This window comes from Gorilla gorilla, chromosome 6 (genome assembly GCF_029281585.2).
Source record: "Gorilla gorilla gorilla isolate KB3781 chromosome 6, NHGRI_mGorGor1-v2.1_pri, whole genome shotgun sequence".
In the NCBI taxonomy this organism is placed as follows: Eukaryota; Metazoa; Chordata; class Mammalia; order Primates; family Hominidae; genus Gorilla; species Gorilla gorilla.
Window position 1 is genome coordinate 75,008,537 of NC_073230.2, and position 23,575 is coordinate 75,032,111.

The 23,575-nt window shown below is 46.2% G+C and overlaps 1 long non-coding RNA gene and 2 pseudogenes across 2 annotated transcripts; all 3 read left to right on the forward strand.

Annotated features, from left to right (window-relative positions):
* The first annotated feature begins 583 nt into the window (after positions 1-583).
* LOC129523665 (uncharacterized) lies at positions 584-9,517 on the forward strand. Of its 2 annotated transcripts, none has more exons than XR_008667235.2 (4): positions 584-729; positions 1,604-1,668; positions 7,873-7,995; positions 8,745-9,517. It is a non-coding gene; the product is annotated as an uncharacterized lncRNA (long non-coding RNA). The 2 variants fall into 2 exon arrangements; XR_010134531.1 differs by having other exon boundaries at positions 7,873-7,991.
* Positions 9,518-10,506: 989 nt separating this feature from the next.
* Positions 10,507-15,373, forward strand: LOC134758805 (putative uncharacterized protein FLJ92257; annotated as a pseudogene).
* Positions 12,681-15,373, forward strand: LOC109027608 (putative uncharacterized protein FLJ44672; annotated as a pseudogene).
* Positions 15,374-23,575: the final 8,202 nt, after the last annotated feature.

The following is a 23,575-nucleotide window of genomic DNA, read 5'->3' on the forward strand; positions in this document are numbered from 1 at the left end:
AGTCACCGCGCCCAGCCAAAATTTAATACTTTTTATATTAAAATTACATATATATATTCTTACTTTTATTTTTTGATACTGGCTTTCACTCTGTCACCCAGGCTGGAGTGCAGTGGCACAATCTCTGCTCACTTCAACCTTCACTTACCAGGCTCAAGCAATTCTGCCTCAGACTCCCGAGTAGCTGGGATTACAGGTATGTACCACCACACCCGGCTAATTTTTGTGTTTTTTGTAGAGATGGGGTTTCACCCTACTTCCCAGGCTGGTCTCAAACTCCTGAGCTCAAAGCGATCCACCCGCCTTGGCCTCCCAAAGTGCTAGAATTACAGGTTTGAGCCACCTTGCCCATTCTAGTTTAAACTTTTGAATGGTTTATATCTCCTGATTGGACTCCTACAAATACAGAATTGATGCTAGGAAGGGTACCAGGAGATAGACCCACACAGATGGGATTTGGGCACAGGTTTGGTTATCCAAGGAGCAGAGCTGAGCTCCTTGCCAATGGGACACGGGATGCTGGTGATTTCCAGGAACTGACCTCACAATGACTCAAGCTACCACTTGTTGATTGTGATGAAATGCTAGCTGAAGCATATGCCCTGCGAGCTTAGGGGTGCTACACTTGACCACGGCGGCAGTAAAGATGACTCTGAAGAATGGCATGGGATGGATCCTTTTGAATGCACTCAAGCAGGGGTCTCCAACCACAGGTCCACAGAGCCGGAGGTGAGCAGCGGGCGAGTGAGGGGAAACTTCATCTGTATTTATAGCCCCTCCCATCGCTCCCATGACCACCTGAGCGCCATGTCCTGTCAGATCAGCAGCAGCATTAAATTCTCATAGGAGCACGAACCCTGTTGTGAACTGTGCATGTGAGGGATCTAGGTTGCACGCTCCTTGTGAGAATCTAATGGCTGATGATCTGTCACTGTCTCCCATCACCCCAGTTGAACAGTCTTGATGCAGGAAAACAAGCTCAGAGATCCCACTGATTCTACATTATAGTGAGTTGTATAATTATTTCATTATATATTACAATGTAATAATAATAGAAATAAAGTGCACAATATATGTAATGCACTTGAATCATCCCAAAATCATTTCCTTCACCCCCAGTCTGTGGAAAAATTGTCTTCCACAAATTCACTCTGTTTTTTTGGTAGAGACAGGGTCTTAATATGTTGCCCAGGCTGATCTCAAACTGCTTGCCTCAAGTAATATATCCCTCTCAGCCTCCCAAAGTGCTGAGATTGTAGGCATAAGCCACTATGCTCAACCAAGACTGAGTTTCTTAAACCAAATAAAGATTAAGTGAGATTACCTGAGCCCAGGTAGTTGAGGCTGCAGTGAGCCCTGATTACACCACTGCTCTCCAGCCTAGGTAACAGAATGAGACTCTGTCTCAAAAAATAAAATAAAATAAAGTACGATAAAATATAAATTAACCCTTTATAACATTCCCAGTAACTTTTCCTCCTAAGTGTTCCCCACAAGCCTTTGAATTTTGTTAAATTTTCACATACCATTTAAACCGTTTAAGAACTTACGTCTGTCTGTGTCATCCCTCTTTTTCAAAAGAATGTCTTTTTGTCACTTCCAGCTGAATCTACCATGAAAGACTTCAGAATCCAGGAAGAGAGACTGACTGGGCAACATCTTATTCAGGTACAAAAAGACTTGGACTATAACTCAAAAATGATCAAATAATAGTGCATGCCTCAAGTGCAATGGGAAGCTCTTCTGAAGGGTGAGAGAAGCTTCCAGTTAAGGTGACATTGAAACCGGGTCCTGAAAGATGAGGAAGAGTTGTATGAGAGTGGGGAGGGAAGGGGGAGGTGGAGGGATGGGGAATGGGCTGGGATGGGATGGAGTGAGCTGCCCAGGCAGGGAAACCAGCACTGCACAGACCTGGACAATGAAGATGGCACATTTTATTCAGGGAATGGTGAATTAAGTGTGGCAGGAATGCTTTGGAGAGACAGTAATTTGCTTGTATGGAATTTTGCCCAAGAGACCTCATTACAGTTTGTAATCTGTTAATGTTATTATGCATCCCTGTCCTTGTCAAATAGTTTAGAATAGGTATAATGATCACAATAACACCAATCATAGTATTTCATTAGTTCTCACAAAATCACAGGTAGGTGCCACAGTTATCCCCATTTTGTGAATGAAGTGATGAAGACTTAGGAATAATGAGTGATTTGCCCAAGCTTACCTGGATATTAAGACTGAGTCAAATGTCAGGTCTGGTCTGACTTTAATGTTTGCTTTGTTCATGAGCACCACGTATTGCCTCTCCTATGCAGTTAAGCAGGTAGACAGGTGAAAGAAAAGCCCATGTTAGTCTCTACTCACACACTTCTGACTGAATGTGTGTGTGGAGTTTCTACACCAAGTTCTCCAATGCTCTGGATATTAACTGGGTATCCCACAATTTTATTCTGACACTACCTGGAGTTGACACAGACCCCACAGGTTAGGGGCTCAGTACCACGAGACCACCCTCATTTCAGATGCCAGTGGCAAGTCCTAGGTTGTTACCTGTACTTTTGACCAACCTGTTACAAATCGGGGTTCCCATGACCCTCTTCTTGGGTTTAATAATTTGCTAGAACAGTTTACAGAACTCAAAAAAACAGTTTATTTTATTTTTTTCTTAGAGACAGGGTCTCATTTTGTTGTCCAGGCTGGTGTGCAGTGGTGCAGTCATAGCTCACTGCAGCCTGGACTGCCTGGGTTCAAGTGGTCCTCCCACCTCAGCCTCCCTAGTAGCTGAGACTACACACCTGCACCACTACATCTGGCTAATTTCTTTTATTTTTTTGTATAGATGGGGTCTTGTTGTGTTGCCCAGTCTGGCCACAAATTCCTGGGCTCAAGCGATCCTCCCACCTCAGCCTCTTAAAGTGCTGGGATTACAGATGTGAGCCACCACATCTGGCCAGTTCATTTCCTATTACAGGTTCATTGTAAAGGATACATCTCAGAAACAGCCAATGAAAGAGATGTACATGCTGGATGTTGTGACTCATGCCTGTAATCCCAGCACTTTGGGAGGCCGAGGTGGGAGGATTGCTTAAACTCAGGAGTTTGAGACCAGCCTGGGCAACATGGTGAAAACCTGTCTCTACAAAAAAAAAAAAAAAAAAAACGCCGGGTGTGGTGTTGTGTACCTATAGTTCTAGCTACTAGGGAAGCTGAGGTGAGAGGATGCCTTGAGCTGGGGACTGGGGAGGCTTAGGTTGTAGTAAGCTGAGATTGTGCCACTGTACTCTAGCCTGGACAAAAGAGCCAGACCCTGTCTCAAAAAAAAGAAAAGAAAGATGCCCAGGGCAAGGTAACTTTGGGAGCACAGAGTTCCCATGCCCTCTGTTGAACATGCTGCCCTCCCAGAATCTCCTGTGTTCAACAACCCCAGAAGCTCTGCAAACCCTGTTGTTCAGGGTGTTTATGGAGGCTTTATTATGCAAGCACGATTGATAAAATCTTTGGCAGTTGGTGATTAAGTCAATCTCCAGCCCCTCTTCCTCCTGGAGTTCAGTGCATGAGGCTGAAAGTTCCAAGCCTCTAATCATGTGGTTGCTTTTTCTGGCAATCAGTCCTCCTCCTGAAAAAATCTAGGAGCTTGCAGTCACCCAGTCATCTCAACAACATCACCAAATGCATTCTTGTCATGCTGGAGATCCCAAAGTTCTTAAAGGCTCTTGTGTCAGAAACCTGGGACCAAGACCAAATATTAAAACAAAAGATGCTCCTATCACCTCTAACACTGAGGTCTTTATAAGGGCTTTAGAAGCCCTCTACCAGGAACCAGGGACAGAGACCAGATATATATTTCTTTTGTTTTCTTTTTTTGAGGCGGAATCTCCCTGTGTCATCCAGGCTGGAGTGCAGCAATGTGATCATAGCTCACTATAGCTTTGACCTCCTGAGCTCAAGCAATCCTCCTACCTCAGCCTCCCAAGTAGCTGGGACTACACGTGCATGTCACCCATGCCCAGCTCATCTTTGTAGAGATGAAATTTAGTTATGTTGCCCAGGCTGATCTCAAACTCCTGGGCTAAAGTGATCATCTTACCTCAGCCTCTCAAGTAGCTGGGACTACAGGCACACACCACATCCAGCTCACATTTATTTTCATTTTTTTCTAGATGTGGGGTCTCTCTATGTTGTTCAGGCTAGTTTCAAACTTTGGGCCTCAGATGTTCCTTCTGCCTTGGTCTCCCAAATTGTTGCGATTATGTGTGGCAGCCACCATGCCCAGCAATCACAAGAGTCTTTATAAAAGAAAGAGGGTAGGAGAGTCAGAATTGGAGCAGGAGATGTGATGATGGAAGCAGAGGTCAGAGAGGGAGATTTGAAGATGCTTCACTTCTGGCTTTGAAGATGGAGTTGGGGGCCATGATCCAAGGAATGGGGGTGGCTTCTAGAAGCTGGAAAAGCCAAGGAAACACTTTAGAGCCTTCAAAAGGAATGCAGCCCTGCTGACACCTTGACTTTAGCCTTAATAAATCTAGTTTGGGCTTCTGGCCCCCAGAACTGTAAGATGGTAGATTTGTAGTGTTTTAAGCCACTAAATTTAGGAAATTGCAAACTATGTTGCAGCAGCAAGAAGAAAGGAACATGAAGCCAGGCATGGTGGCTTATGCCAGCAATCCGTAGGAATTTTAGGCAGGAGGATCACTTGAGGCCAGGAATTCAAGACCAGCCTATGCAACATAGTGAGACCTTGTGTCTACAAAAAAAAAAAAAAAAATTGGCCAGGCGCAGTGGCTTATGCCTGTAATCCCAGCACTTTGGAAGGCCGAGGTGGGTGGATCACCTGAGGTCAGGCGTTCAAGACCAGCCTGGCCAACATTGCAAAACCCCATTTCTACTAAAAATACAAAAACTAGCCGGGCATGGTGGCACATGCCTGTGATCCCAGCTACTTGGGAGGTTGAGGCAGGAGAATTACTTGAATCTTGGAGGTAGCAGTTGCAGTGAGCCAGGATCACACTATTGCACTTCAGCCTGGGCAAGAAGAGTGCAACTCCATCTCAAAATAAAATAAAATAAAATACTAAAAAAATTAGCCAGGCATGATGGTATGCACCTGTAGTACCTGCTACTAGGGAGGCTGAGGTGGGAGGATCGCTTGAGCCTGGGAATTTGAGGTTGCAGTGAGCTGTGATTGTGCCACTGCACTCCAACCTTGGTAACAAGAGTGAGATCTTGTCAAAAAAATGAAGGGAGGTGGGGGGAGGGAGGGAGGACAGGGGAGGGGAGGGGAGGGAAGGAAAGAAAGGAGGGAAGAAATTAGCATGGTGGGCATGGGGACAGATGGCAATGTTAAATAGTATGATCAGGAGTGGCCTCCTAAGTGAAAATTAAGCCAAGACTTGAAGGAGGGCAAGGAGCTGGCCAAGGTGCTGAGGGAAGAGGATTGTGGGCAGAAACAACTGAATAAACTGTCTGAGGTGTGTCTGAGGCTCTGGAAGGAGGCCAGTGGAGCAGAAGGAAAGAGGGAGAGAATTAGGGCTGGAGGCCAGGGAGTTGCTGGGCAGGGATCAGTACAGACCGTGTAAGCCCTGGGAGGTTATTGCTGGGCTAGATAGGAAATTCAAGAGGGTTCTGAGCAGAGAGGCGACATGATCTGTCTGCCTATTTAAAAGCATTCTCTGGCTGCTGAGTTGAGAAAGACTGTGGGAAGATTTGGGTAGAAGCATGGGGGCCAAGCTGTGGCAACATCCAGGCGGGAGATGATAGTAGTCTTGACCAGGGTCATGGTGGTGTTGAGAGATGGTCAGAGGAGAGAAGTAGGAGAGGAGGCCAGGGAGTTGGTGGGTGGGGATCTTCAGTATGTGTTGAAGACAGTCAACAGGATTTCCTGACAGACTGGATGTGGGGTGTGAGAGAAGGCAGGGGTCAAGGTTGAGTTAGATTCTTACTGAATTATGAAGTAATTTTAAAAACCACTACTGCCTTTCTCAATCCTGTCAAGTATGGGATGCTAGATTAAAGAAATCTCTTCAGGCTCAGTACAGTGGCTCATGCCTGTAGTCCCAGCTGTTTGGAAAGCAGAAATGGGAGTATCTTTTAAGGACAGGAATTCAAGACCAGCCTGGGCAACATAGCAAGACCTCCTCTCTACAAAAATATTTTTCTTTTTTTTTCTTTTTGAGATGGAGTTTTGCTCTTGTTGCCCAGGCGGGAGTGCAATGGCTCAATCTCGGCTCACCGCAACCTCCACCTCCTGGGTTCAAGCGATTCTCCTGGGTTCAAGTGATTCTCCTGCCACCTCAGCCTTCCTGAGTAGCTGGGATTACAGGCATGCACCACCACGCCTGGCTAATTTGGTATTTTTAGTAGAGACGGGGTTTCTCCATGTTGGTCAGGCTGGTCTCAAACTCCCAACCTCAGGTGATCCGCCCACCTCGGCCTCCCAAAGTGCTGGGATTACAGGCATGAGCCACCACACCCGGCCAAAAATATTTTTCAATATTTAATAAAATAAAATAAATGTAGCTACGCATGGTGATATGTACTTGTAGTCACAGCTACTCAGGAGGCTGAGGTGGGCAGATCTCTTGAGCTGTCAGGAGTTTGAGGCCAGCTTGGGCAACGTAGCAAGACCCCTCACTCTACAAAAAATTTGAAAAATAGCCAGGTATGGTGGCACTCAACGGTAGTACCAGCTACTGGGGAGCTGAGGCAGGAAGATGGCTTGAGCCCAGGAGGTCGAGCCTGCAGTGAGCTACAAGTGCATAGCCACATTCCAATCTGGGTGACAGAGCAGGACCTGTCTCACAACACAAATAGAAATACAAATAAAATAATAAAATCTCAAGTTAGAGCCTTTTGTCTCTGCAGCCCTTGCAACCCCGGAGCCGTGCAGTGGGGTTTGTGTCACTGGCAATGAGGAGACCCTTGCCCAGTGTTGTTGCCTGACTAATCAGTGTTTTAAAAAATATATTAATCAGGGTGGGCGCAGTGGCTCATGCCTGTAATCCCGGCACTTTGGGAGAGCCAGGCGGGTGGATCACCTGAGGTCAGGAGTTCGAGACCAGCCTGGCCAACATGGCAAAACTCTGTCTCTACTAAAAAAATACAAAAATTAGCCAGGCATGGTGGCAGGCGTCTGTAATCCCAGCTACTCGGGAGGCTGAAGCAGGAGAATCGCTTGAACCTGGGGGGCGGAGGTTATGGTGAGCCGAGATCACGCCACTTCACTCCAGCCTGGATGAAAGAACGAGACTCCGTCTCAAAAAAAAAAAGTATTATATCAACATGTAATTGTTTTATTATTAATATTTAATGAATAATAAAATTTTTTTTTTCGAGACAGAGTCTCGCTCTGTCACCAGGCAGGTGTGCAGTGGTGCGATCTCAGCTCACTGCAACCTCCGCCTCCTGGGTTGAAATGATTCTCCTGCCTCAGCCTCCCGAGTAGCTGGATTACAGGCGTGTGCCACCACGCCCAGCTAATATTTGTATTTTTAGTAGAGGCGGGGTTTCACCATGTTGGCCAGGATGGTCTTGATCTCTTGACCTTGTGACCCGCCCACCTCGGCCTCCCAAAGTGCTAGGATTACAGGCATGAGCCACTGCGCCTGGCCAAATATTTTAAAAATTTTGTCTTGTATTACTTATATCAACATGTAATAGTTTTATTATTATGTAATGAATAATATTTTTTAAATTTTGTCTTATTTTCTAATTTTAATATAATTATTTATATAAAGAAAAAGAGATCTTCAATAAAGTTAAAAAATGTAAAGGGATGCTAGACCCCGAAAGATTGAGAACTTCTAGTTTAGAAATATTCAGAATAAGCCACATACAACTTGCACTTGGTCTATTTTCTTTCTTTCTTTTTTATTTTAGGAGATGGGATCTCACCCTGTCACCCAGGCTGGAGTACAGTGGTGCAATCACAGCTCACTGCAGCCTTGAACTCCTGGGCTAAGGATCCTCCTGCCTCAGCTTCCTGAGTAGCTGGGACTGTAAGTATACATGATGACATCTTGCTAATTTTTAAATTATTTTGTAGACATGGGGTCTCACTTTGTTGGCCAGGCTGGTGTCAAACTCCTGGCCTCAAGTGACCCTTCTACCCCTGCCTTCCATCCTAGAGGTATGAGCCACCACAAGGAGCACTTGTTCAATTTTCTAAAAAAATAAAAAAATTCTAAAGTAAGGCTATGAGATGATGGCAGGAAGATAAAAGTAGAAAAACAGAAGAATAAGTTCAAATGACTTATTCACACATATTCTTTTGATAGCAAGAATAACTTAGTAGATAGATTTCTTTCAAACAAAAGGCAAATAATGTACAGGAACTTCAACACACACTATACAATATTTCCACGTTGCTGACATCAGTTGTGTAAATTCTTCGTGGTTTACTTGACTGTCGCTATCGGTATTTGGCTTCTCTGATGATTTTTATCAACTTCCTCATCTGTTAACTTCTCTCCAAGGTATGTCATATCATGACATACTGCTGCTGCACGAACATGGCCAGTGTCATTTTATTAAACTCGTAGAATGCTTCACTAATTTCTTTTTTACCCTCTGTCTCTGTGTTTTGCATTTTTCTTACCTTTATTGTCAGAAACTCCAGAAAGTCAATCATACTAATTTATCACCATTTGCTTCTTAATTTATACTTTGCTTATATGGAATTTTGCCCAACAGACCTCACCACAATTTCTAACCCATTTTTTGTTTTTTTGTTTTGTTTTTTTCTGACACAGGGTCTTGCTCTATTGTCCAGGCTGGAGTGTAGTGGTGCCATCACAGCTAACTGCAGCCTCAACCTCCCAGGCTCAAGCGATCCTCCCACCTCAGCCTCCTAAGTGGCTGAGACTATAGGTGCTTGGTACTGTGCCCAACTAATATTTGGACTTTTCCTATATGTGGGTTCCAGAGGGCTGACTGTGAAATGTGAGTATGCATGGATTTTGGTATATGCAGAGATGGGGGGCTGGAACTAATCCTTTCTGTATACCGAGGGATGACTGTATATGTTTTTACAATTATGCTGTATGACACATATTGTTCCATAGCCTTGAAAATGATAATTTTTAATGAAAATTATTTTTAATTGAGAGGAATAATAATAAAAGTAGCAGCTGGCCAGGTGTGGTGGCTCACACCAGTAATCACAACACTTTCGGAGGCTGAGGTAGGAGGATGGCTTGAGGCCAAGAGTTTGAGACAGGCCTCGGAAACCAAAGGAGGCACCATCCCTACAGAAAAGTACATGAATTAGCCTAGGGTGGTGACATGTTCCTGTAGTCCCAGCTACTTGGGAGGCTGCTGTGGGAAGATCACTTGAGTCCAAGGAGGTTGAGACTGCAGTGAGTCATGATCAGGCCTCTGCACTCCAGCCTGGGTGACAGAGTAAGACCCTGTCTCAAAGCAACAAAAAAGTAGCAGCTAACATTAACTGACCTTTTACCAGGTGCCTATAAATACCATAGTATAATTTCTTATAACTGTTTCTTATTTAACTTAACCACTCTGTTTTCAGTTACTCCCAGAATTTCACTGTGTTTATGCAGATGACCTTTTGTTTAGATTGAATTGTCTCCCCAAGGTATTTCCAGAAGTAAGATTACTGTGAGTCATGGTGAATGGGCATTCTCATTGCCCTTGATGTACATTGACAAGGTTTTGGGTGCCTCCTGGCTATAATCCCAGCCCTTTGGAGGCTAAGACAGGAGGATTGCTTGAGGCCAAGAGTTGGAGGAGGCAGTAAGGTGAGACCCTGTCTCTATTATTTTAAAAAATTGCCAAGCTTTACCTTGGGAGACTATGTACAATTTAAACACCCCTCCTAGTATAAGAAAGTGTCCATTTCACTGCACCTTTGCCAGCACAGGGTATTATAATTTAATAAGTTATTTTTTGTTTGATTATTTTAAATAGATAAAATACCGCATATTACTTGGTCACATTTCAGCATCTTCCCTTAGCTTATTAGCTCTATTTCTTTTCTGTCTGTAAATGGTTGTTGTTGTTGTTGTTTTGTTGTTTTGTTTGAGATGGGGTCTTGCTGCGTCACCCAGGCTTGACTGTAGTGGCATAATCATGACTCACTGTAGCCTTGACCTCCCAGGCTCAAACTATTCTCTCACTTCAGCTTCCTGAGTAGCTGGGACTACAAGTGTGCACCACCACTCCCAGCTAATTTTTTTCTTTTTTTGGATAAAGACAGGGTCTCACTGTGTTGTCCAGGCCAATCTCTAGCTCCCGGCCTCAAGCAGTCCTCCTGTGTTGGCTTCTTAAATTGCTGGAATTTCAGGCATGAGCCACCATGCCTGGCCTGGGCTAGTCCTATATTCTCTAGAGTTCTCTTTACTTTGTGCTAGCCAGTCTGTCATTATGCTGTTCCCCTGTTATAATGAATAATTCTCTGTATTAAATTTTACCACTTTAAACTTTTGAGTGGTTTATGTCTCCTGGTTGGACTCTAATATGCTAAGAAGGGTCCCTGGAGATAGACTCACCCAGATGGGATCTGGGGATAGGTTTGGTTATCCAAGGGGCAGTGCTGAGCTCCTTGCCAATGGGAAATGGAATGCTGGTGATTTCCAGGAAGTGACCTCACAATGACTCAAGCTACTGCTTACTGTTGATTGTGATGAAATGCCAGCTGAGGCACATGCCTTGGGAGCTAAGTGGTTGCTGCACTTGACCGCTATGAAGACTGGTGTGGGAATGGTCCTTTTGGATGCACTTCAGCAGGGGTCCCCAACCCCTGAGCCATGGAGCTGTAAGGAGCCACACAGCAGGAGGTGAGTGGTGTTGAGTGAGGGAAGCTGCATCTGTATTTACAGCCACTCCCCATTGCTCACATTCCCGCCTGAGCTCCGCCTTCTCTCAGATCAGCAGCAGCATTAGATTCTCATAGGAGCATGCATCCTATGCAAACCATGCATGTGAGAGATCTGGGTTGTGCTGTCCCTATGAGAATCTAATACCTGATTATCTGTCACTTTCTTCCATCAATTCAGATGGGACCATCTTGTTGCAGGAAAATAAGCTTAACATGTCCACTGATTCTACATTATGGTGAGTTCTATAATTATTTCATTATATACTACAATGTAATAATGGAAATAAAGTGCCTAATTAATGTAATGCGCTTGAATCTTTTGGCTCAGCTCCTGCCTCCTGGCAGCCTCTCCAGGTCCAGAACTTTCTCCAGTCGGCCTCTACGGGCCAAGCTTGTGGCTAACAATGGCCTATTTAGGCCCATACCCTACCTCATGGCAGTCTCCACAGATGAGGCTGCTGCCTCATGGCAGCCTCCACAGGCCCAGCTCCATCATTACAATGGCCTCTTTAGGCCCAACTCCTGCCTCCCAGCCTTCTCTCCAGGCCCAGAGAGAAGGTTCTCAAGTCAACCTCACCAGGCCCAGCTACTGCCTCTCATCAGCCTCCCAAGGGCCATCTTTTGCCTCACAGCCACCTTCCAAGACTCAGCTCCTGTTTTACAGTGGACTCTTGAGGCCCACCTTTTGCCTCCCAGTGGCCTGTACAGGCCCAGCTCCTGCCATACAACAGTCTCTTTAGTCCGAGCTCCTGCCTCTGGGCAGCCTATACAGGCCCAAAATGTCCATAAGTCAGCCTCTCAAGGCCAAGCTCCTGCCTTCTTCCGTTGGCCTCTCCAGACCCAGCTGCTGCCTCCAGGTGGCCTCTACAGGCTGAGCTTTCTCCTGGCTGCGCCTGGAGGCCCAGCTCCTGCCTCACAACAACCTCTTTTGGTTCAGCTCCTGCCCAGCTCCTGGTGGCCTTTGTAGGCCCAAAACTGCCTCAAGTCAAGCTCTCCAGACCCACCTTCTGCCTCCCAATGGCCTGGACAGGCCCAGCTCCTGTGTGACAACAGCATCTCCAGGCCCAGCTCTTGCCTCCCAGCTGACTCTCCAGGCCCAGCTTTTGCCTCACGGAGGTTTTCCCTGAACAAGTTTCTACCTGCCTCCTGGCAGCCTCGACAGGCCCAGGTCCTGCCTCACACTAACCTCATTACGCCCAGCTCATGCCTCACGGTGGCCTCTCCAGGCCCAGCTCCTGCCCCCAACGGGCTGTCCAGGCCCAAAACTTCCTCAAGTCGCCTCTTCAGGCACAGCTCCTGCCTAACACTGGCCTCTTTAGGCACAGCTCATGCCTCTCGGTGGCCTCTCCAGGCCCAGCTCCCGCATCCCGGTGGCTTCTCCAGACTGAGAACTTTCTCAAGTCTGCCATTTCAGCCCAGACTCCTGCCTCCCATCGGCCTCTACAGGCCCAACCTCTGCCTCACAGCAGACTTTCCAGGCCTAGTATCTGCCTCACCACAGCCTCCCAGGCAAAGCTCCTGCCTTTCGGCAGCCTCTACAGGCCTAGCTCCTGCCTCCCAGTGGCCTCTCTAGGCCAAGCTCCTGCCTCATGGTGGCCATTCCGGCCCAGCTTTTGCCTTTTGGCAACCTCTTTAGTCACAGAACTTCTACAAGTGAGCCTCTCCAGGCCCAGTTCTTCCTCCTAGCTGAATCTCCAGGCCCACCTCCTGCCTCACAACAATCTCTTTTGGCTCAGCTCCTGCCCAGCTCCTGGAGGCCTTTGTAGGCCCAAAACTTCCTCACGTCAAGCTCACCAGCACAACCTTCTGCCTCTTGGTAGCCTGGATAGGCCCAGCTCCTGCATGACAATGGCCTCTCCAGGCCCAGCTCTTGCTTCACGGAGGTCATCCCTGGCCAAGTTCCTGCCTACCTCCCAGCAGCCTTGACAGGCCCAGCTCCTGCCTCACACTGGCATCATTAGGCCCAGTTCATGCCTCACGGTGGCCTCTCCAGGCCCAGTTCCTGCCCCTGACAGGCTCTTTAGGCCAAAATCTTCCTCAAGTCGGCCTCTCCAGGCTGATCTCTTGTCACACTGGTCTCTTTAGGCCCAGCTCATGCCTCTTGGCAGCCTCTTCAGGCCCAGCTTCTGTGTCCTGGCAGCCTCTCCAGGCCCAGCTCCTGCCTTCTGTCAGCCTCTACGGGCCCAATATCTGCCTCACAGCAGATTCTCCAGGCCCAGCATCTGCCTCACCGTGGCCCCCCACAAGCCAAGCGCCTGCCTTTCAGCAGCCTCTACACACCCAGCTCCTGCCACCCAATGGCTCTTTAGGCCAAGCTCATACCTCACGATGGTTTTTCCAGGCCCAACTTTTGTCTCATGGCAACCTTCCCTGGCCAGGTTTCCACCTATTTCCTGGCAGCCTGGACAGGCCCAGGTCCTGCCACACACTGGCCTCTCTACGCCCAGCTCATGCCTCACAGTGGCCTCTCCAGGCCCAGCTCCTGTCCCGGGACATCATCTCCAGGCCCAAAACTTCCTCAAGTCGGCCTCTCCAGGCCCAGTTGCTGCCTCCCGGCATTCTCTCCAGGCCTAGCTCTTCCTCCTGGCTGTATCTACAAGACCAACTCCTGCCTCACAACAACCTTTTATGGCTCAGCTCCTGCCCAACTACTGCCGGCCTTTGTAGGCCCAAAACTTCCTCAAGTCAAGCTCTTTAGGCCCACCTTCTGCCTTGCAGTGGCCTGTACAGACCCAGCTCTGGCTTGAGAACAGCCTCTGCAGGCCCCGCTCTTGCCTCTTAGCTCCCTCTCCAGGCCCATCTCTTGCCTCACAGTGGCTTCCGTGGGCCAAGTTCCCGCCTGCCTCCCAGCAGCCTCAACAGGCCTAGCTCCTCCCTCACAATGGCTTGTTTAGGCCCAGTTGATGCCTCTGGCAACCTGTCCAGGCCCAGCTCCTGTCTCACACTGGCCTCTCTAGGCTGAGGTCCTTTCTCATACTGGCCTGTTTAGGCCCAGCTCATTCCTCTTGTCATCGCTCCAGGCCCAGCTTTTGCCTGTTGTTGGCCTCTACCTCACAGTGCACCTTCCAGGCCCACCTCTTGCCTCACCGTGGCCTCCTCTGACCAGGTTCCTGCCTTTCGGCAGCCTCTACAGGCCTAGCTGCTGCCTCCCAATGGCCTTTGTAGGCCACGCTCATGCCTCACGGTGGCCTTTCCAGGCCTAGCTTTCGCTTTTTGGCCACTCCAGGCCCAGAACTTCCCCCAGTCAGCCTCTCCAGGCCCAGCTCTTCCTCCCAGCAACCTCTGCAGGCCCAAATCATCCTCAAATTGGCCTCTCCTTTCCCAGCTCCTGCCTCCTGGTGGCCTCTGAAGACCCAAATCATCCTCCAGTTGGTTTTTCCAGGCCCAGCTCCTGCCTTTTGGTGGCCTCTCCAGGTGCAAAACTTCCTCCCATCAGCCTCTCCAGGCCCAGCTCATGCCTCTTGGTGGCCTTCTCAGGCCCTGCTTTTGACTTGGTGGCCTCTTCAGGCCCAGAACTTGAACTCAAGTCAGCCTCTCCAGGCCCAGCTCCTGCCTTCTTAAGGCCTGTACAGGCCCAGCCTCTACCTCACAGCGGACTCTCCACACCCAGCTCTTGCCTCACTGTAGCCTCCCCAGTCCAAAACTCCTGCCTTTTGGCAGCTTCGACAAGCCCAGCTCCCGCCTTTCAATGACCTCTTTAGGCCCAGCTCATTCCTTACAACGGCCTTTCCAGGCCCAGTTTTTCCCTTTTGGCGGCCTCTCCAGGCCCAGAACTTCCTCAAGTCGGCCTCTTTAGGCCCAGTTGCTGCCTCCTGGCATCCTCTCCAGGTCGAGCTCTTCCTCCCTGCTGTGTCTACAGGCCCAACTCCTGCCTCACAACAACCTCCTTGGACTCAGCTTCTGCCCAGCTCCTGGTGGCCTTTGTAGGCTCAAAATTTTCTCAAATCAAGCTCTCCAGGCCTACTGTCAGCCTCGTGGCAGCCTAAACAGGCCCAGCTCCTGCCTGACAATGGCCTCTCCAGGCTTTTCTCCTGCCTCGCAGCAGGCTTTCCAGGCCCAGCTCTTGCCTCATGGTGGCCTTCCCCGGCCATGTTCCTATCTGACTTCTGGCAGCTTCAACCAGCCCAGCTTCTGCCTCACACTGGCCTCTCTAGGCCCAGCTCCTTTTTCACAGTGGCCTCACTAGACCCATCTCCTACCTCAGATCTGCCTCCCAAGACCCAGCTCCTGTCTCATGGTGGTCTCTCTTACACCAGCTCCTGCCTCACAATGGCCTCGTCTGGCCCATCTTCTGCCTCACAGTGGCCACTCAAGGCCCATCTTTTGCCTCATGGTAGCCTCTTCTGGTTTTGCTCTTGCCTCACAGTTGCCTCTTCCAGATCCAGCTTTAAGCCTTTGATGGTCAACAGCATCAAGGAGCCTAAAGCTTCCCTGGGCTCTCATTTGTTCACTTTACAGCAGAGTGCCTTAGCAAAAACTGTCTCTTAACCTTGAGAGTGGATTTCTGACAAATCGATAGTAAATTCTGCCTGTGTGGTTTCACAGTGATTTCTGTTTTATTTAGTGTCTCATGGTTTTTCTTGTCTACTGGGGGTGAGGAGGGGAATGGGCTTTTGCTTGGGCCCTTTGTCTTTGCCCTGGACATGGTAGCTTCTCACTTCATGTCTTCTTTTTTATATTTTTTATAGTTTTCTTTTTCTTTTATAGTTTTCTTAGACAGGGTCTTGCTCTGTCACCCAGGCTGGAGTGTAGTCGTGTGATTATGGCTCACTGCAGACTTGGCCTCTTGGCCTCAAGTGATCCTCCCAACTCAGCATCTTGAGTAGCTGAGACTACAGGCATATGCCACCATGCCTGGCTAATTTCTGATTTTTTCTGAGAGGTTGGTTCTCACTAGGTTGCCCAGGCTGGTCCCAAACTTTTAGACACAAGCAATCTTTTTGCCTGGGCCTCCCAAAGTGCTGAGATTACAAACATGAGCCACCATGCCTGGCCTGCCATTTGCTTGTCATGAACTATTAAGAATTTACTTTTTGATTAATACACTATGACTATATACATTTATATGTAGAGAGAGATTTTAAATTTTTCTTGGATACCAATTTTTTTCTTTTCTTTTTTTTTTCTTTTTTTTTTTTTTTTTTGAGGCAAGGTACTGCTTTGTCACTTAGGATGGACTGCAGTGGTGTGATCTCAGCTCACCACAACCTCTGCTTTCTTGGCTTAAGTGATCCTCTCACATCAGCCTCCTGAGTAGCTGGGACCCCAGGTATAAGCTGCCATGCCCAGGTAATTTTTATATTTGTTGTAGAGAGGGGGTCTCACCATGTTTCCCAGGCTGGTTTCAAACTCTTGGGCTCAAGTGATCCTTCCAACTCAGCCTCCCAGAGTGCTGGGATTACAGGTGAGAGCCACACCTGGCCTGCCGTTTTCTTTTCAAGGATGATTAAGAATTCACTTTATGCCGGGCACAGTGGCTCATGCTTGTAATCCCAGCAATTTGGGAGGATGACGTGGGTCTATTATGAGGTCAGGAGTTCAAGACCAGCCTGGCCAAGATGGTGAAACCCTGTCTCTACTAAAAATAGAAAAATTAGGTGCCTGTAATCCCAGCTACTCAGGAGGCTGAGGCAGGAGAATCGCTTCAATCTGGGGGGGCAGAGATGGAATTGAGCTGAGATCGAGCCACTGCACTCCACCCTGGGTGACAGAGTGAGACTCCATCTCAAAAAAAAAAGAATTTACTTTTTGATTAGTATACTGTAAATATTTATATATGTATGTGTGTGTATATATATTCACATATGTATATATGTGTATATTTTCATAGCATACACATACACACACACATCTATATATTGTGAAAGAGATATTTGAATGCCTAGAAGTTGATAAGCTTCTTCCAGGTTTTGAAACCACCCTTAGCACAAACATGAAAGAAGTACAAAGTATCATTATTAATGACCATGGACCAAGATGACCATGAGTCAATAGTACTTTGCACCTCAACCACCTTCCAGCAGAGCATCTCAAAGGGCTGGATGTATCTGAACATCACACCCTTTCACTTAGATTAGGATGCTTTGTAATTGTTACTTCTCTTAAGACCTCAGTGTGACCCTTGTCAGCATGAAATCAAACTGTTTCTCAAATGATAGAGATATTGAATAACAGCTTTGGTCAGGAAATAGGTATTGCATTTGGTTTGTCATGACAAGTTCCTGACCTAGTCAAATGGAATATTGCAGAAATGTGTGTGTGTTTGTGTGTGTGTGTGTGTCTGTGTGTGTGTGTGTGTGTGTGAACATTCTTGTGCACAGATGTGGGGGTGGAAGTGGGGTTTGAATTTGATAAAACCAGCAGTGGACAGGCTGCTGGGAGGGGGCACTTATTTTGGCAGCGGCAGTGTAACTCTAGAATTAACAAATGCTTGTAAGCCTCAGTTTTCTGTCTTGGAAAATAAAGATTATAATTCTTGCCTTGATATGTGGATTAGGTGATCCGCTATATGCAAAATATCTAGCATATAATAGGTGCTGAATTAATACTACTTTCTGTAGCTCTTTCTTAATCACTGCTTAATTTTTAAAAGTTTAGAATGACTACTGCTTTTGTAAAAATTATTTGTAATTATTATATAAAATCTAAGTCCTATAGAAAAGTACAAAGCGCACCGGGTGCTATAGCTCACACCTGTAATCCCAGCACTTTGGGAAGGCAGGGTAGAAGGATTGCTCAAGGCCAGGAGTATGAGACCAACATGAACAACATAGCAAGATCCCATCTCTATAAAAAGTTAAAAACCAGTTATGGTAATGTGCACCTGTAGTCCCAGCGACTCGGGAGGCTGAGATAGGTGGATCACTAGAACCCAGTAGTTTGAGACTGCAGCCTGGGCAACAGAGTGAGACCCTGTCAGAAAGAGGGAGGGGGAGAGAGAGAGAGAGAGAGGAGAGAGGAAAGAAAAGTACAAAGAAGCAAGTAGCAAATCATGAAATTTTCAACCACCAAGAAATAACTCTTAACATTAGGTGATATGGCCAGGCATGATAGCTCATGCCTGTAATCCCAGCACTTTGGGAGGCTGAGGCAGGCAGATCACTTGAATTCAGGAGTTCGAGGCCAGCCTGGCCAACATAGTGAAACCTCATCTCTACTACAAATACAAAAATTAGCTGAGCATGGTGATGCCTGTAATCTTAACTACTTGAGAGGCTGAGGCATGAGAATCTCTTGAGCCTGGGAGGCAGAGGTTGCAGTGACCCAAGATCACACCATTCCACTCTAACTTAGGCAACAAAGAGAGACTCTGTCTCAAAAAAAAAAAAAATTAATTCATACCTCTTTTTGTGCAAATAGGTAGCTAGATAAGTAGATAGATTAATGGACTGAAAATAACTTTGATGAGTGCGGTGGCTCACACCTGTAATCCCCAGCACTTTGGGAGGCTGAGGCAGGTGGATCACAAGGTCCAGAGATCGAGACAATTTTGGCTAACATGGTGAAACCCTGTCTCTACTAAAAATACAAAGATACAACTCCAGCCTGGCAACAGAGTGAGACTCCTTCTCAAAAAAAAAAAAGTAACTTTATGTATTTTATATTGTGTTTTAGTTTAAATATATATATAAATTTTATTTTGCTTGCTACAACAGAAGCTGAAGAAACTAAAGTAAGGTGGGAGAATTTCTGAACTTCAGATAAATGCCTATGGGAAAGTGATATCTTTTTATTCAATGTTCATTAAAATTATTTTAAAAATAATAAAAGTATTATGATTCTTTTTAATCTGCAGTTTCTGTTTTCACCCACAGCTGCTGTATTTTTGGAATTGGTGCATGTTTGATAGTTTCTGTTTAATGTGTTTATCCTTGGATGACTTTTTTTTTTTTTTTTGACAGAGTCTTGCCCTGTTGCCCAGGCTGGAGTGCAGTGGTGTGATCTCAGCTCACTGCAACCTCCGTCTCCCAGGTTCAAGCGATTCTGCTGCCTCATTCTCCTAAGTAGCTAAGATTACAGGCACACACTACCATGCCTGGCTAATTTTTGTATTTTTAGTAGAGATAGGCTTTCACCATCTTGGACAGGCTGGTCTCGAACTCCTGACCTCAGGTGATCCTCCTGCCTCGGCCTCCCAAAATTCTGGGATTACAGACATGAGCCACCGCACTTGGCCTGGGAGAATATTCTTGATTCATTTTCCTTTTCTTCAGGTCTTCCCATAAGTTCTGACTCTATTCTCATCTGACTCTGGCTGGGGCTAAGGGAAGGTCTGAGGCTGGCTGGAGGTTTTTCTCACATGTACTTATGTTTTCCTGCCCAAAGGCCAGTGGAGTACTTCCTTTATCATTGAAGTTTGATAGCTTAGCCAGGGTTGGCTCGAGGCCAGTCACTCCGTATTAGTTTTTCCAGGTATACGGTGTGCCCTTTGGCTACTGACTATGTACTTCTCTATCTCTGCATGCAATCTTTCTTTCTGTTTCTTTCTTTCTTTCTTTTCTTTCTTTCTCTCTTTCTCCTTTCCCTCCCTCCCCTTCCTCCCTTCCTTCTTCCTTCCTTCCTTTCCTCCCTCACTCCTCCCACCCTCCCTTCCTCCTTCCTCCATTCCTATGTTTCTTCTTTCTTTCAAGACAGGGCCTTGCTCTTTCACCCAGACTCTAGAATACAGTGGTGTCATCATACCTCACTGCAGCCTCAAACTCCTGGATTCAAAGGATCTTCCTGCCTCAGCCTTCCGAATAGCTGGGATTACAGGCATGCACCACCAAACCTGGCTAATTTTTGTTACATTTGTAGAGATGGGGTCTTACTATGTTGCCCAGGCTTGTCTCAAACTCCTGGCCTCAAGCTATCCTCACACCTCAGCTTCCTAAAGCACTGGGATTATAGGCTTGAGCCACCATGACCAGCCCTGTTTTATTTTTTTAGGTTGTCTAACTCAGGGTCACCAATTGACAACCCAGTGTTAGACTACTGTCTCTAATTTCCATAATTATTTTTTCAGTTGTTTTATTGTAGTTCTTTTATCCTCTGATTCACTTTGATTATATCAAGCATTTCTATGTGTTGAACTTTTTTTTTTTTTTTTTTTGAGACAGAGTCTGACTCTGTCACCCAGGCTGGAGTGCAGTGGTGTAATCTCAGCTCACTGCAACCTCTGCCTCCCAAGTTCAAGTGATTCTCCTGCCTCAGCCTCCTGAAGTAACTGGGATTACAGGTGCATACCACCATGCCTGGCACATTTTTGTATTTTTAGTGGAGACAGGGTTTCACCATGTTAGCCAGGCTGGTCTCAAACTCCTGACTTCAGGTGATTCACCCCCCTCAGCCTACCAAGGTGCTGGGATTACAGACTATAGGCATGAGCCACTGCGCCCGGCCGCCACATTTCCTTTATTCTTTTTTCCATTGATGGAAAGAAACATAGGTTGATTCCATCTCTTCACTGTTAAGAATAGTTGTCTACAAATTTTTTACATTTGTCATCAAGAGATAGAATCTGGTTTCAGGCTGGGTGTGGCGGCTTACGCCTATAATCCCAGCACTTTGGGAGGCCGAGGTGGGTGGATCACAAAGTCAGGAGATTGAGACCATCCTCGCCAACATGTTGAAACCCCATCTCTACTAAACATACAAAAATTAGCTGGCCGTGGTGGCTTGTGCCTGTAGTCCCAGCTACTCAGGAGGCTGAGGCAGCAGAATCACTTGAACCTGAGTGGTGGAGGTTGCAGTGAGCTGAGATCGGGCCACTGCACTCCAGCCTGGGTGACAGAGCAAGACTCTATCTCAAAAAAAATAAAAAATCTAGTTTATCTTCCCTTGAATATGAACTTAGTCCCCTGCTTCTATAAGTAGAATACAATGGAAGTGTTGCTTATGATCTGCCAAAGTTAGGTCATAAAAGATGTTTCCACTTGGCTGTCCTTCCTGGGATGGATGCACTTAGAACTCATTCACCATTTTGTGAGAAAGCCCAGGCCACGTATGGAGGTGATGTGTGGGTGTTCCACCAGATAGCCCCATCTGAGGCACTAGCTAACAGCCCACATTAACCAGGAGATATTTGAGCAAGGAAACCATTAAGACTATTCTAACTGCATACTGTTTGAAGGTAACCACATAAGACATCCTAAGCCAGAACTGCCTAGGTGAGTCTAGTCAGCCTTCAGTATTGTGAGAAGACTAATAAGCATCATTGTAACTTTATACCATTACGCTTGGAGTGGTTTGTTACACAGCAATAGATAGCTGATACACAAAGTGGTCTTCCAATACGAATATTATGTCAGTTCTCCACTTGACAGCATTTAATGATTTAGAATTGAGTGTAAAAGTCAAAACCCAATTCTGAATCCATCTGACAAGGGATTAATAACTAGAGTACATAAAGAGCTCAGGTGGAAAAAAAATAAATGGGAAAAAAATATAATAATCTGATTTTAAAATGGGCAAAAGATCAGAATAGATATTTCTCAAAAGAAGACATACAAATTGCAAACAGGTATATAAAAAGGTGCTCAACATCATCGATCATCAGAGAAATGCAAATCAAAACTACAATGAGCTATCATCCTACCCCAGTTAAAATGGCTTATATCCAAAAGACAGGCGATACCAAATGCTATTGAGGTTGTAGAGAAAAGGGAACCCTGATACGCTGTTGATGGGAACGTAAATTAGTACAACCACTATGGAGAACGGTTTGGAGGGTCCTCAAAAAATGAAAAATAGAGTTACTTTATGATGCAATAATCTTACTGCTGGATATATACCCAAAAGGAAGAAAATCAGTATATTGAAGAAATATCTGCATTTCTATATTTATTGCAACACTGTTCACAATAGCCAAGATTTGGAAGCAATTTAAGTGTCCATCAACAGGTGAATGGATAGAAAAAATGTGGTATATATACACAATGGAATATTATTCAGCCATGAGAAAGAATATAATCCTGTTATTTGCAACAACATGGGTAGAACTGGAGATCATTATGTTAACTAAAATAAGCCAGACACAGAAAGACAAATTTTGCATGTTCTCAGTCATTTGTGGATGCTAAGAATTAAAATAATTGAACTTATGAAGATAGAGAATAGAATGATGGTTACCAGAGGCTGGGAAGGGTAGTGGGCTGGAAGGGGTGCACAGGAATGATTAATGGGTACAAAAATACAGTTAGAATGAATAAGATGTAGTATTTGGTAGTACAACAGCATGACTATAGTAAACAATAATTTATTGTATATTTAAAAATAGCTAAAATAGGCCAGGTATGGTGGCTTATGCCTGTAATCCCAGCACTTTGGGAGGCCAAGGGGGGCTGATCACCTGAGGTCAGAAGTTCAAGACCAGCCTGGCCAACACGGAGAAACCCCACCTCTACTAAAAATACAAAAATTAGCGGGGTGTGGTGGTGCACGCCTGTAGTCCCAGCTACTCAGGAGGCTGAGGCAGGGGAATCACTTGAACCAAGGGGGCAGAGGTTGCGGTTAGCCAAGATTGTGCTACTGCACTCCAGCCCCGGTGACAGAGTTGGACTTTGTCTCAAAAAAAAAAAAAAAAAAAAAAAGCATAATTGGAGATTGTAAAACAAAGAAAGGACAAATGCTTGAGGTGATGGGCATCCCATTCACCCTGATGTGATTATTACACATTACATGCCTGTGCCAAAATGTCTCATGCACCCCATAAATATATACACCTACTGTGTATCCACAAAAATTAAAAGTAAAGCATTTTTTAAACCCCCAATCTTGGCCAGATGTGGTGTCCCACACCTGTAATTCCAGTGCTTTTATAGGCCAGGATGGGAGGATCACTTGAGTCCAGGAGTTTGAGACCTACCTAGGCAACATAGCAAGACTGTCATCTCTAATAACAATAAAAAAACTTAGCCAGGCATGGTGGGGCTCAGGCCTATAGTCCCAGCTACTTGGGAGGCTGAGATGACAGGATCTCTTGAACCCAGGAGGTTGAGGCTGCAGTGAGCTATGATTGCCCCACTGCACTCCAGCCTGGGTGACAGAGTGAGACCATGTCTCTTAAAAAACAAACCAATCCTAGCATGATCGGACCCTGTCTGCCACCCTCTATTCCTCTCCTCTTGCTCATTGCGCATCAGGCATCTGGGCTTCTTTTCTGCTCCTGTAAATGCCAAGTGGTTTCCCTCTTCAGGACCTTTGCACATGCTCTCCCCTGCCTGAAATGGACTTCCCATACCTCTTGCCATAGCTGGATTTTTGTCATGTTTCAGACCTCAGCTCACACATCATCTCTGCAGAGAAATCCTCCCTCATCCTGTGAAGAGGGAATCATCGTCCTTTTCATTGCCTCGTCCTGCCTGGTTCTCTCAAAGCAGATACCACACTAAAAAATCAGCTTGTTATTTATTGAACTGCTTGTCTGCATATCCTCCTCCCAAACTCAACGGCAAATCAGAACAGAGGCTCCCTATGGCAGGAGTCCCATCTTGTTCATTCTCAGAACCTAATATAGTACTTGGCACATAGTAGGCACACAACAAATGTCATTAGAATGAGTAAGTATCAAGGGATCAGGCGCAGTGGCTCATGCCTGTAATCCCAGCACTTTGGGAGGCCAAGGCAGGTGAATCACCGCAGGTCAGAAGTTCGAGATCAGCCTGGCCAATATGGTGAAACCTTGTCTCTGCTAAAAATACAAAAGTTAGCTGGGCATGGTGGTGCACACCTGTAATCCCAGCTACTTGGGAGGCTGAGGCAGGA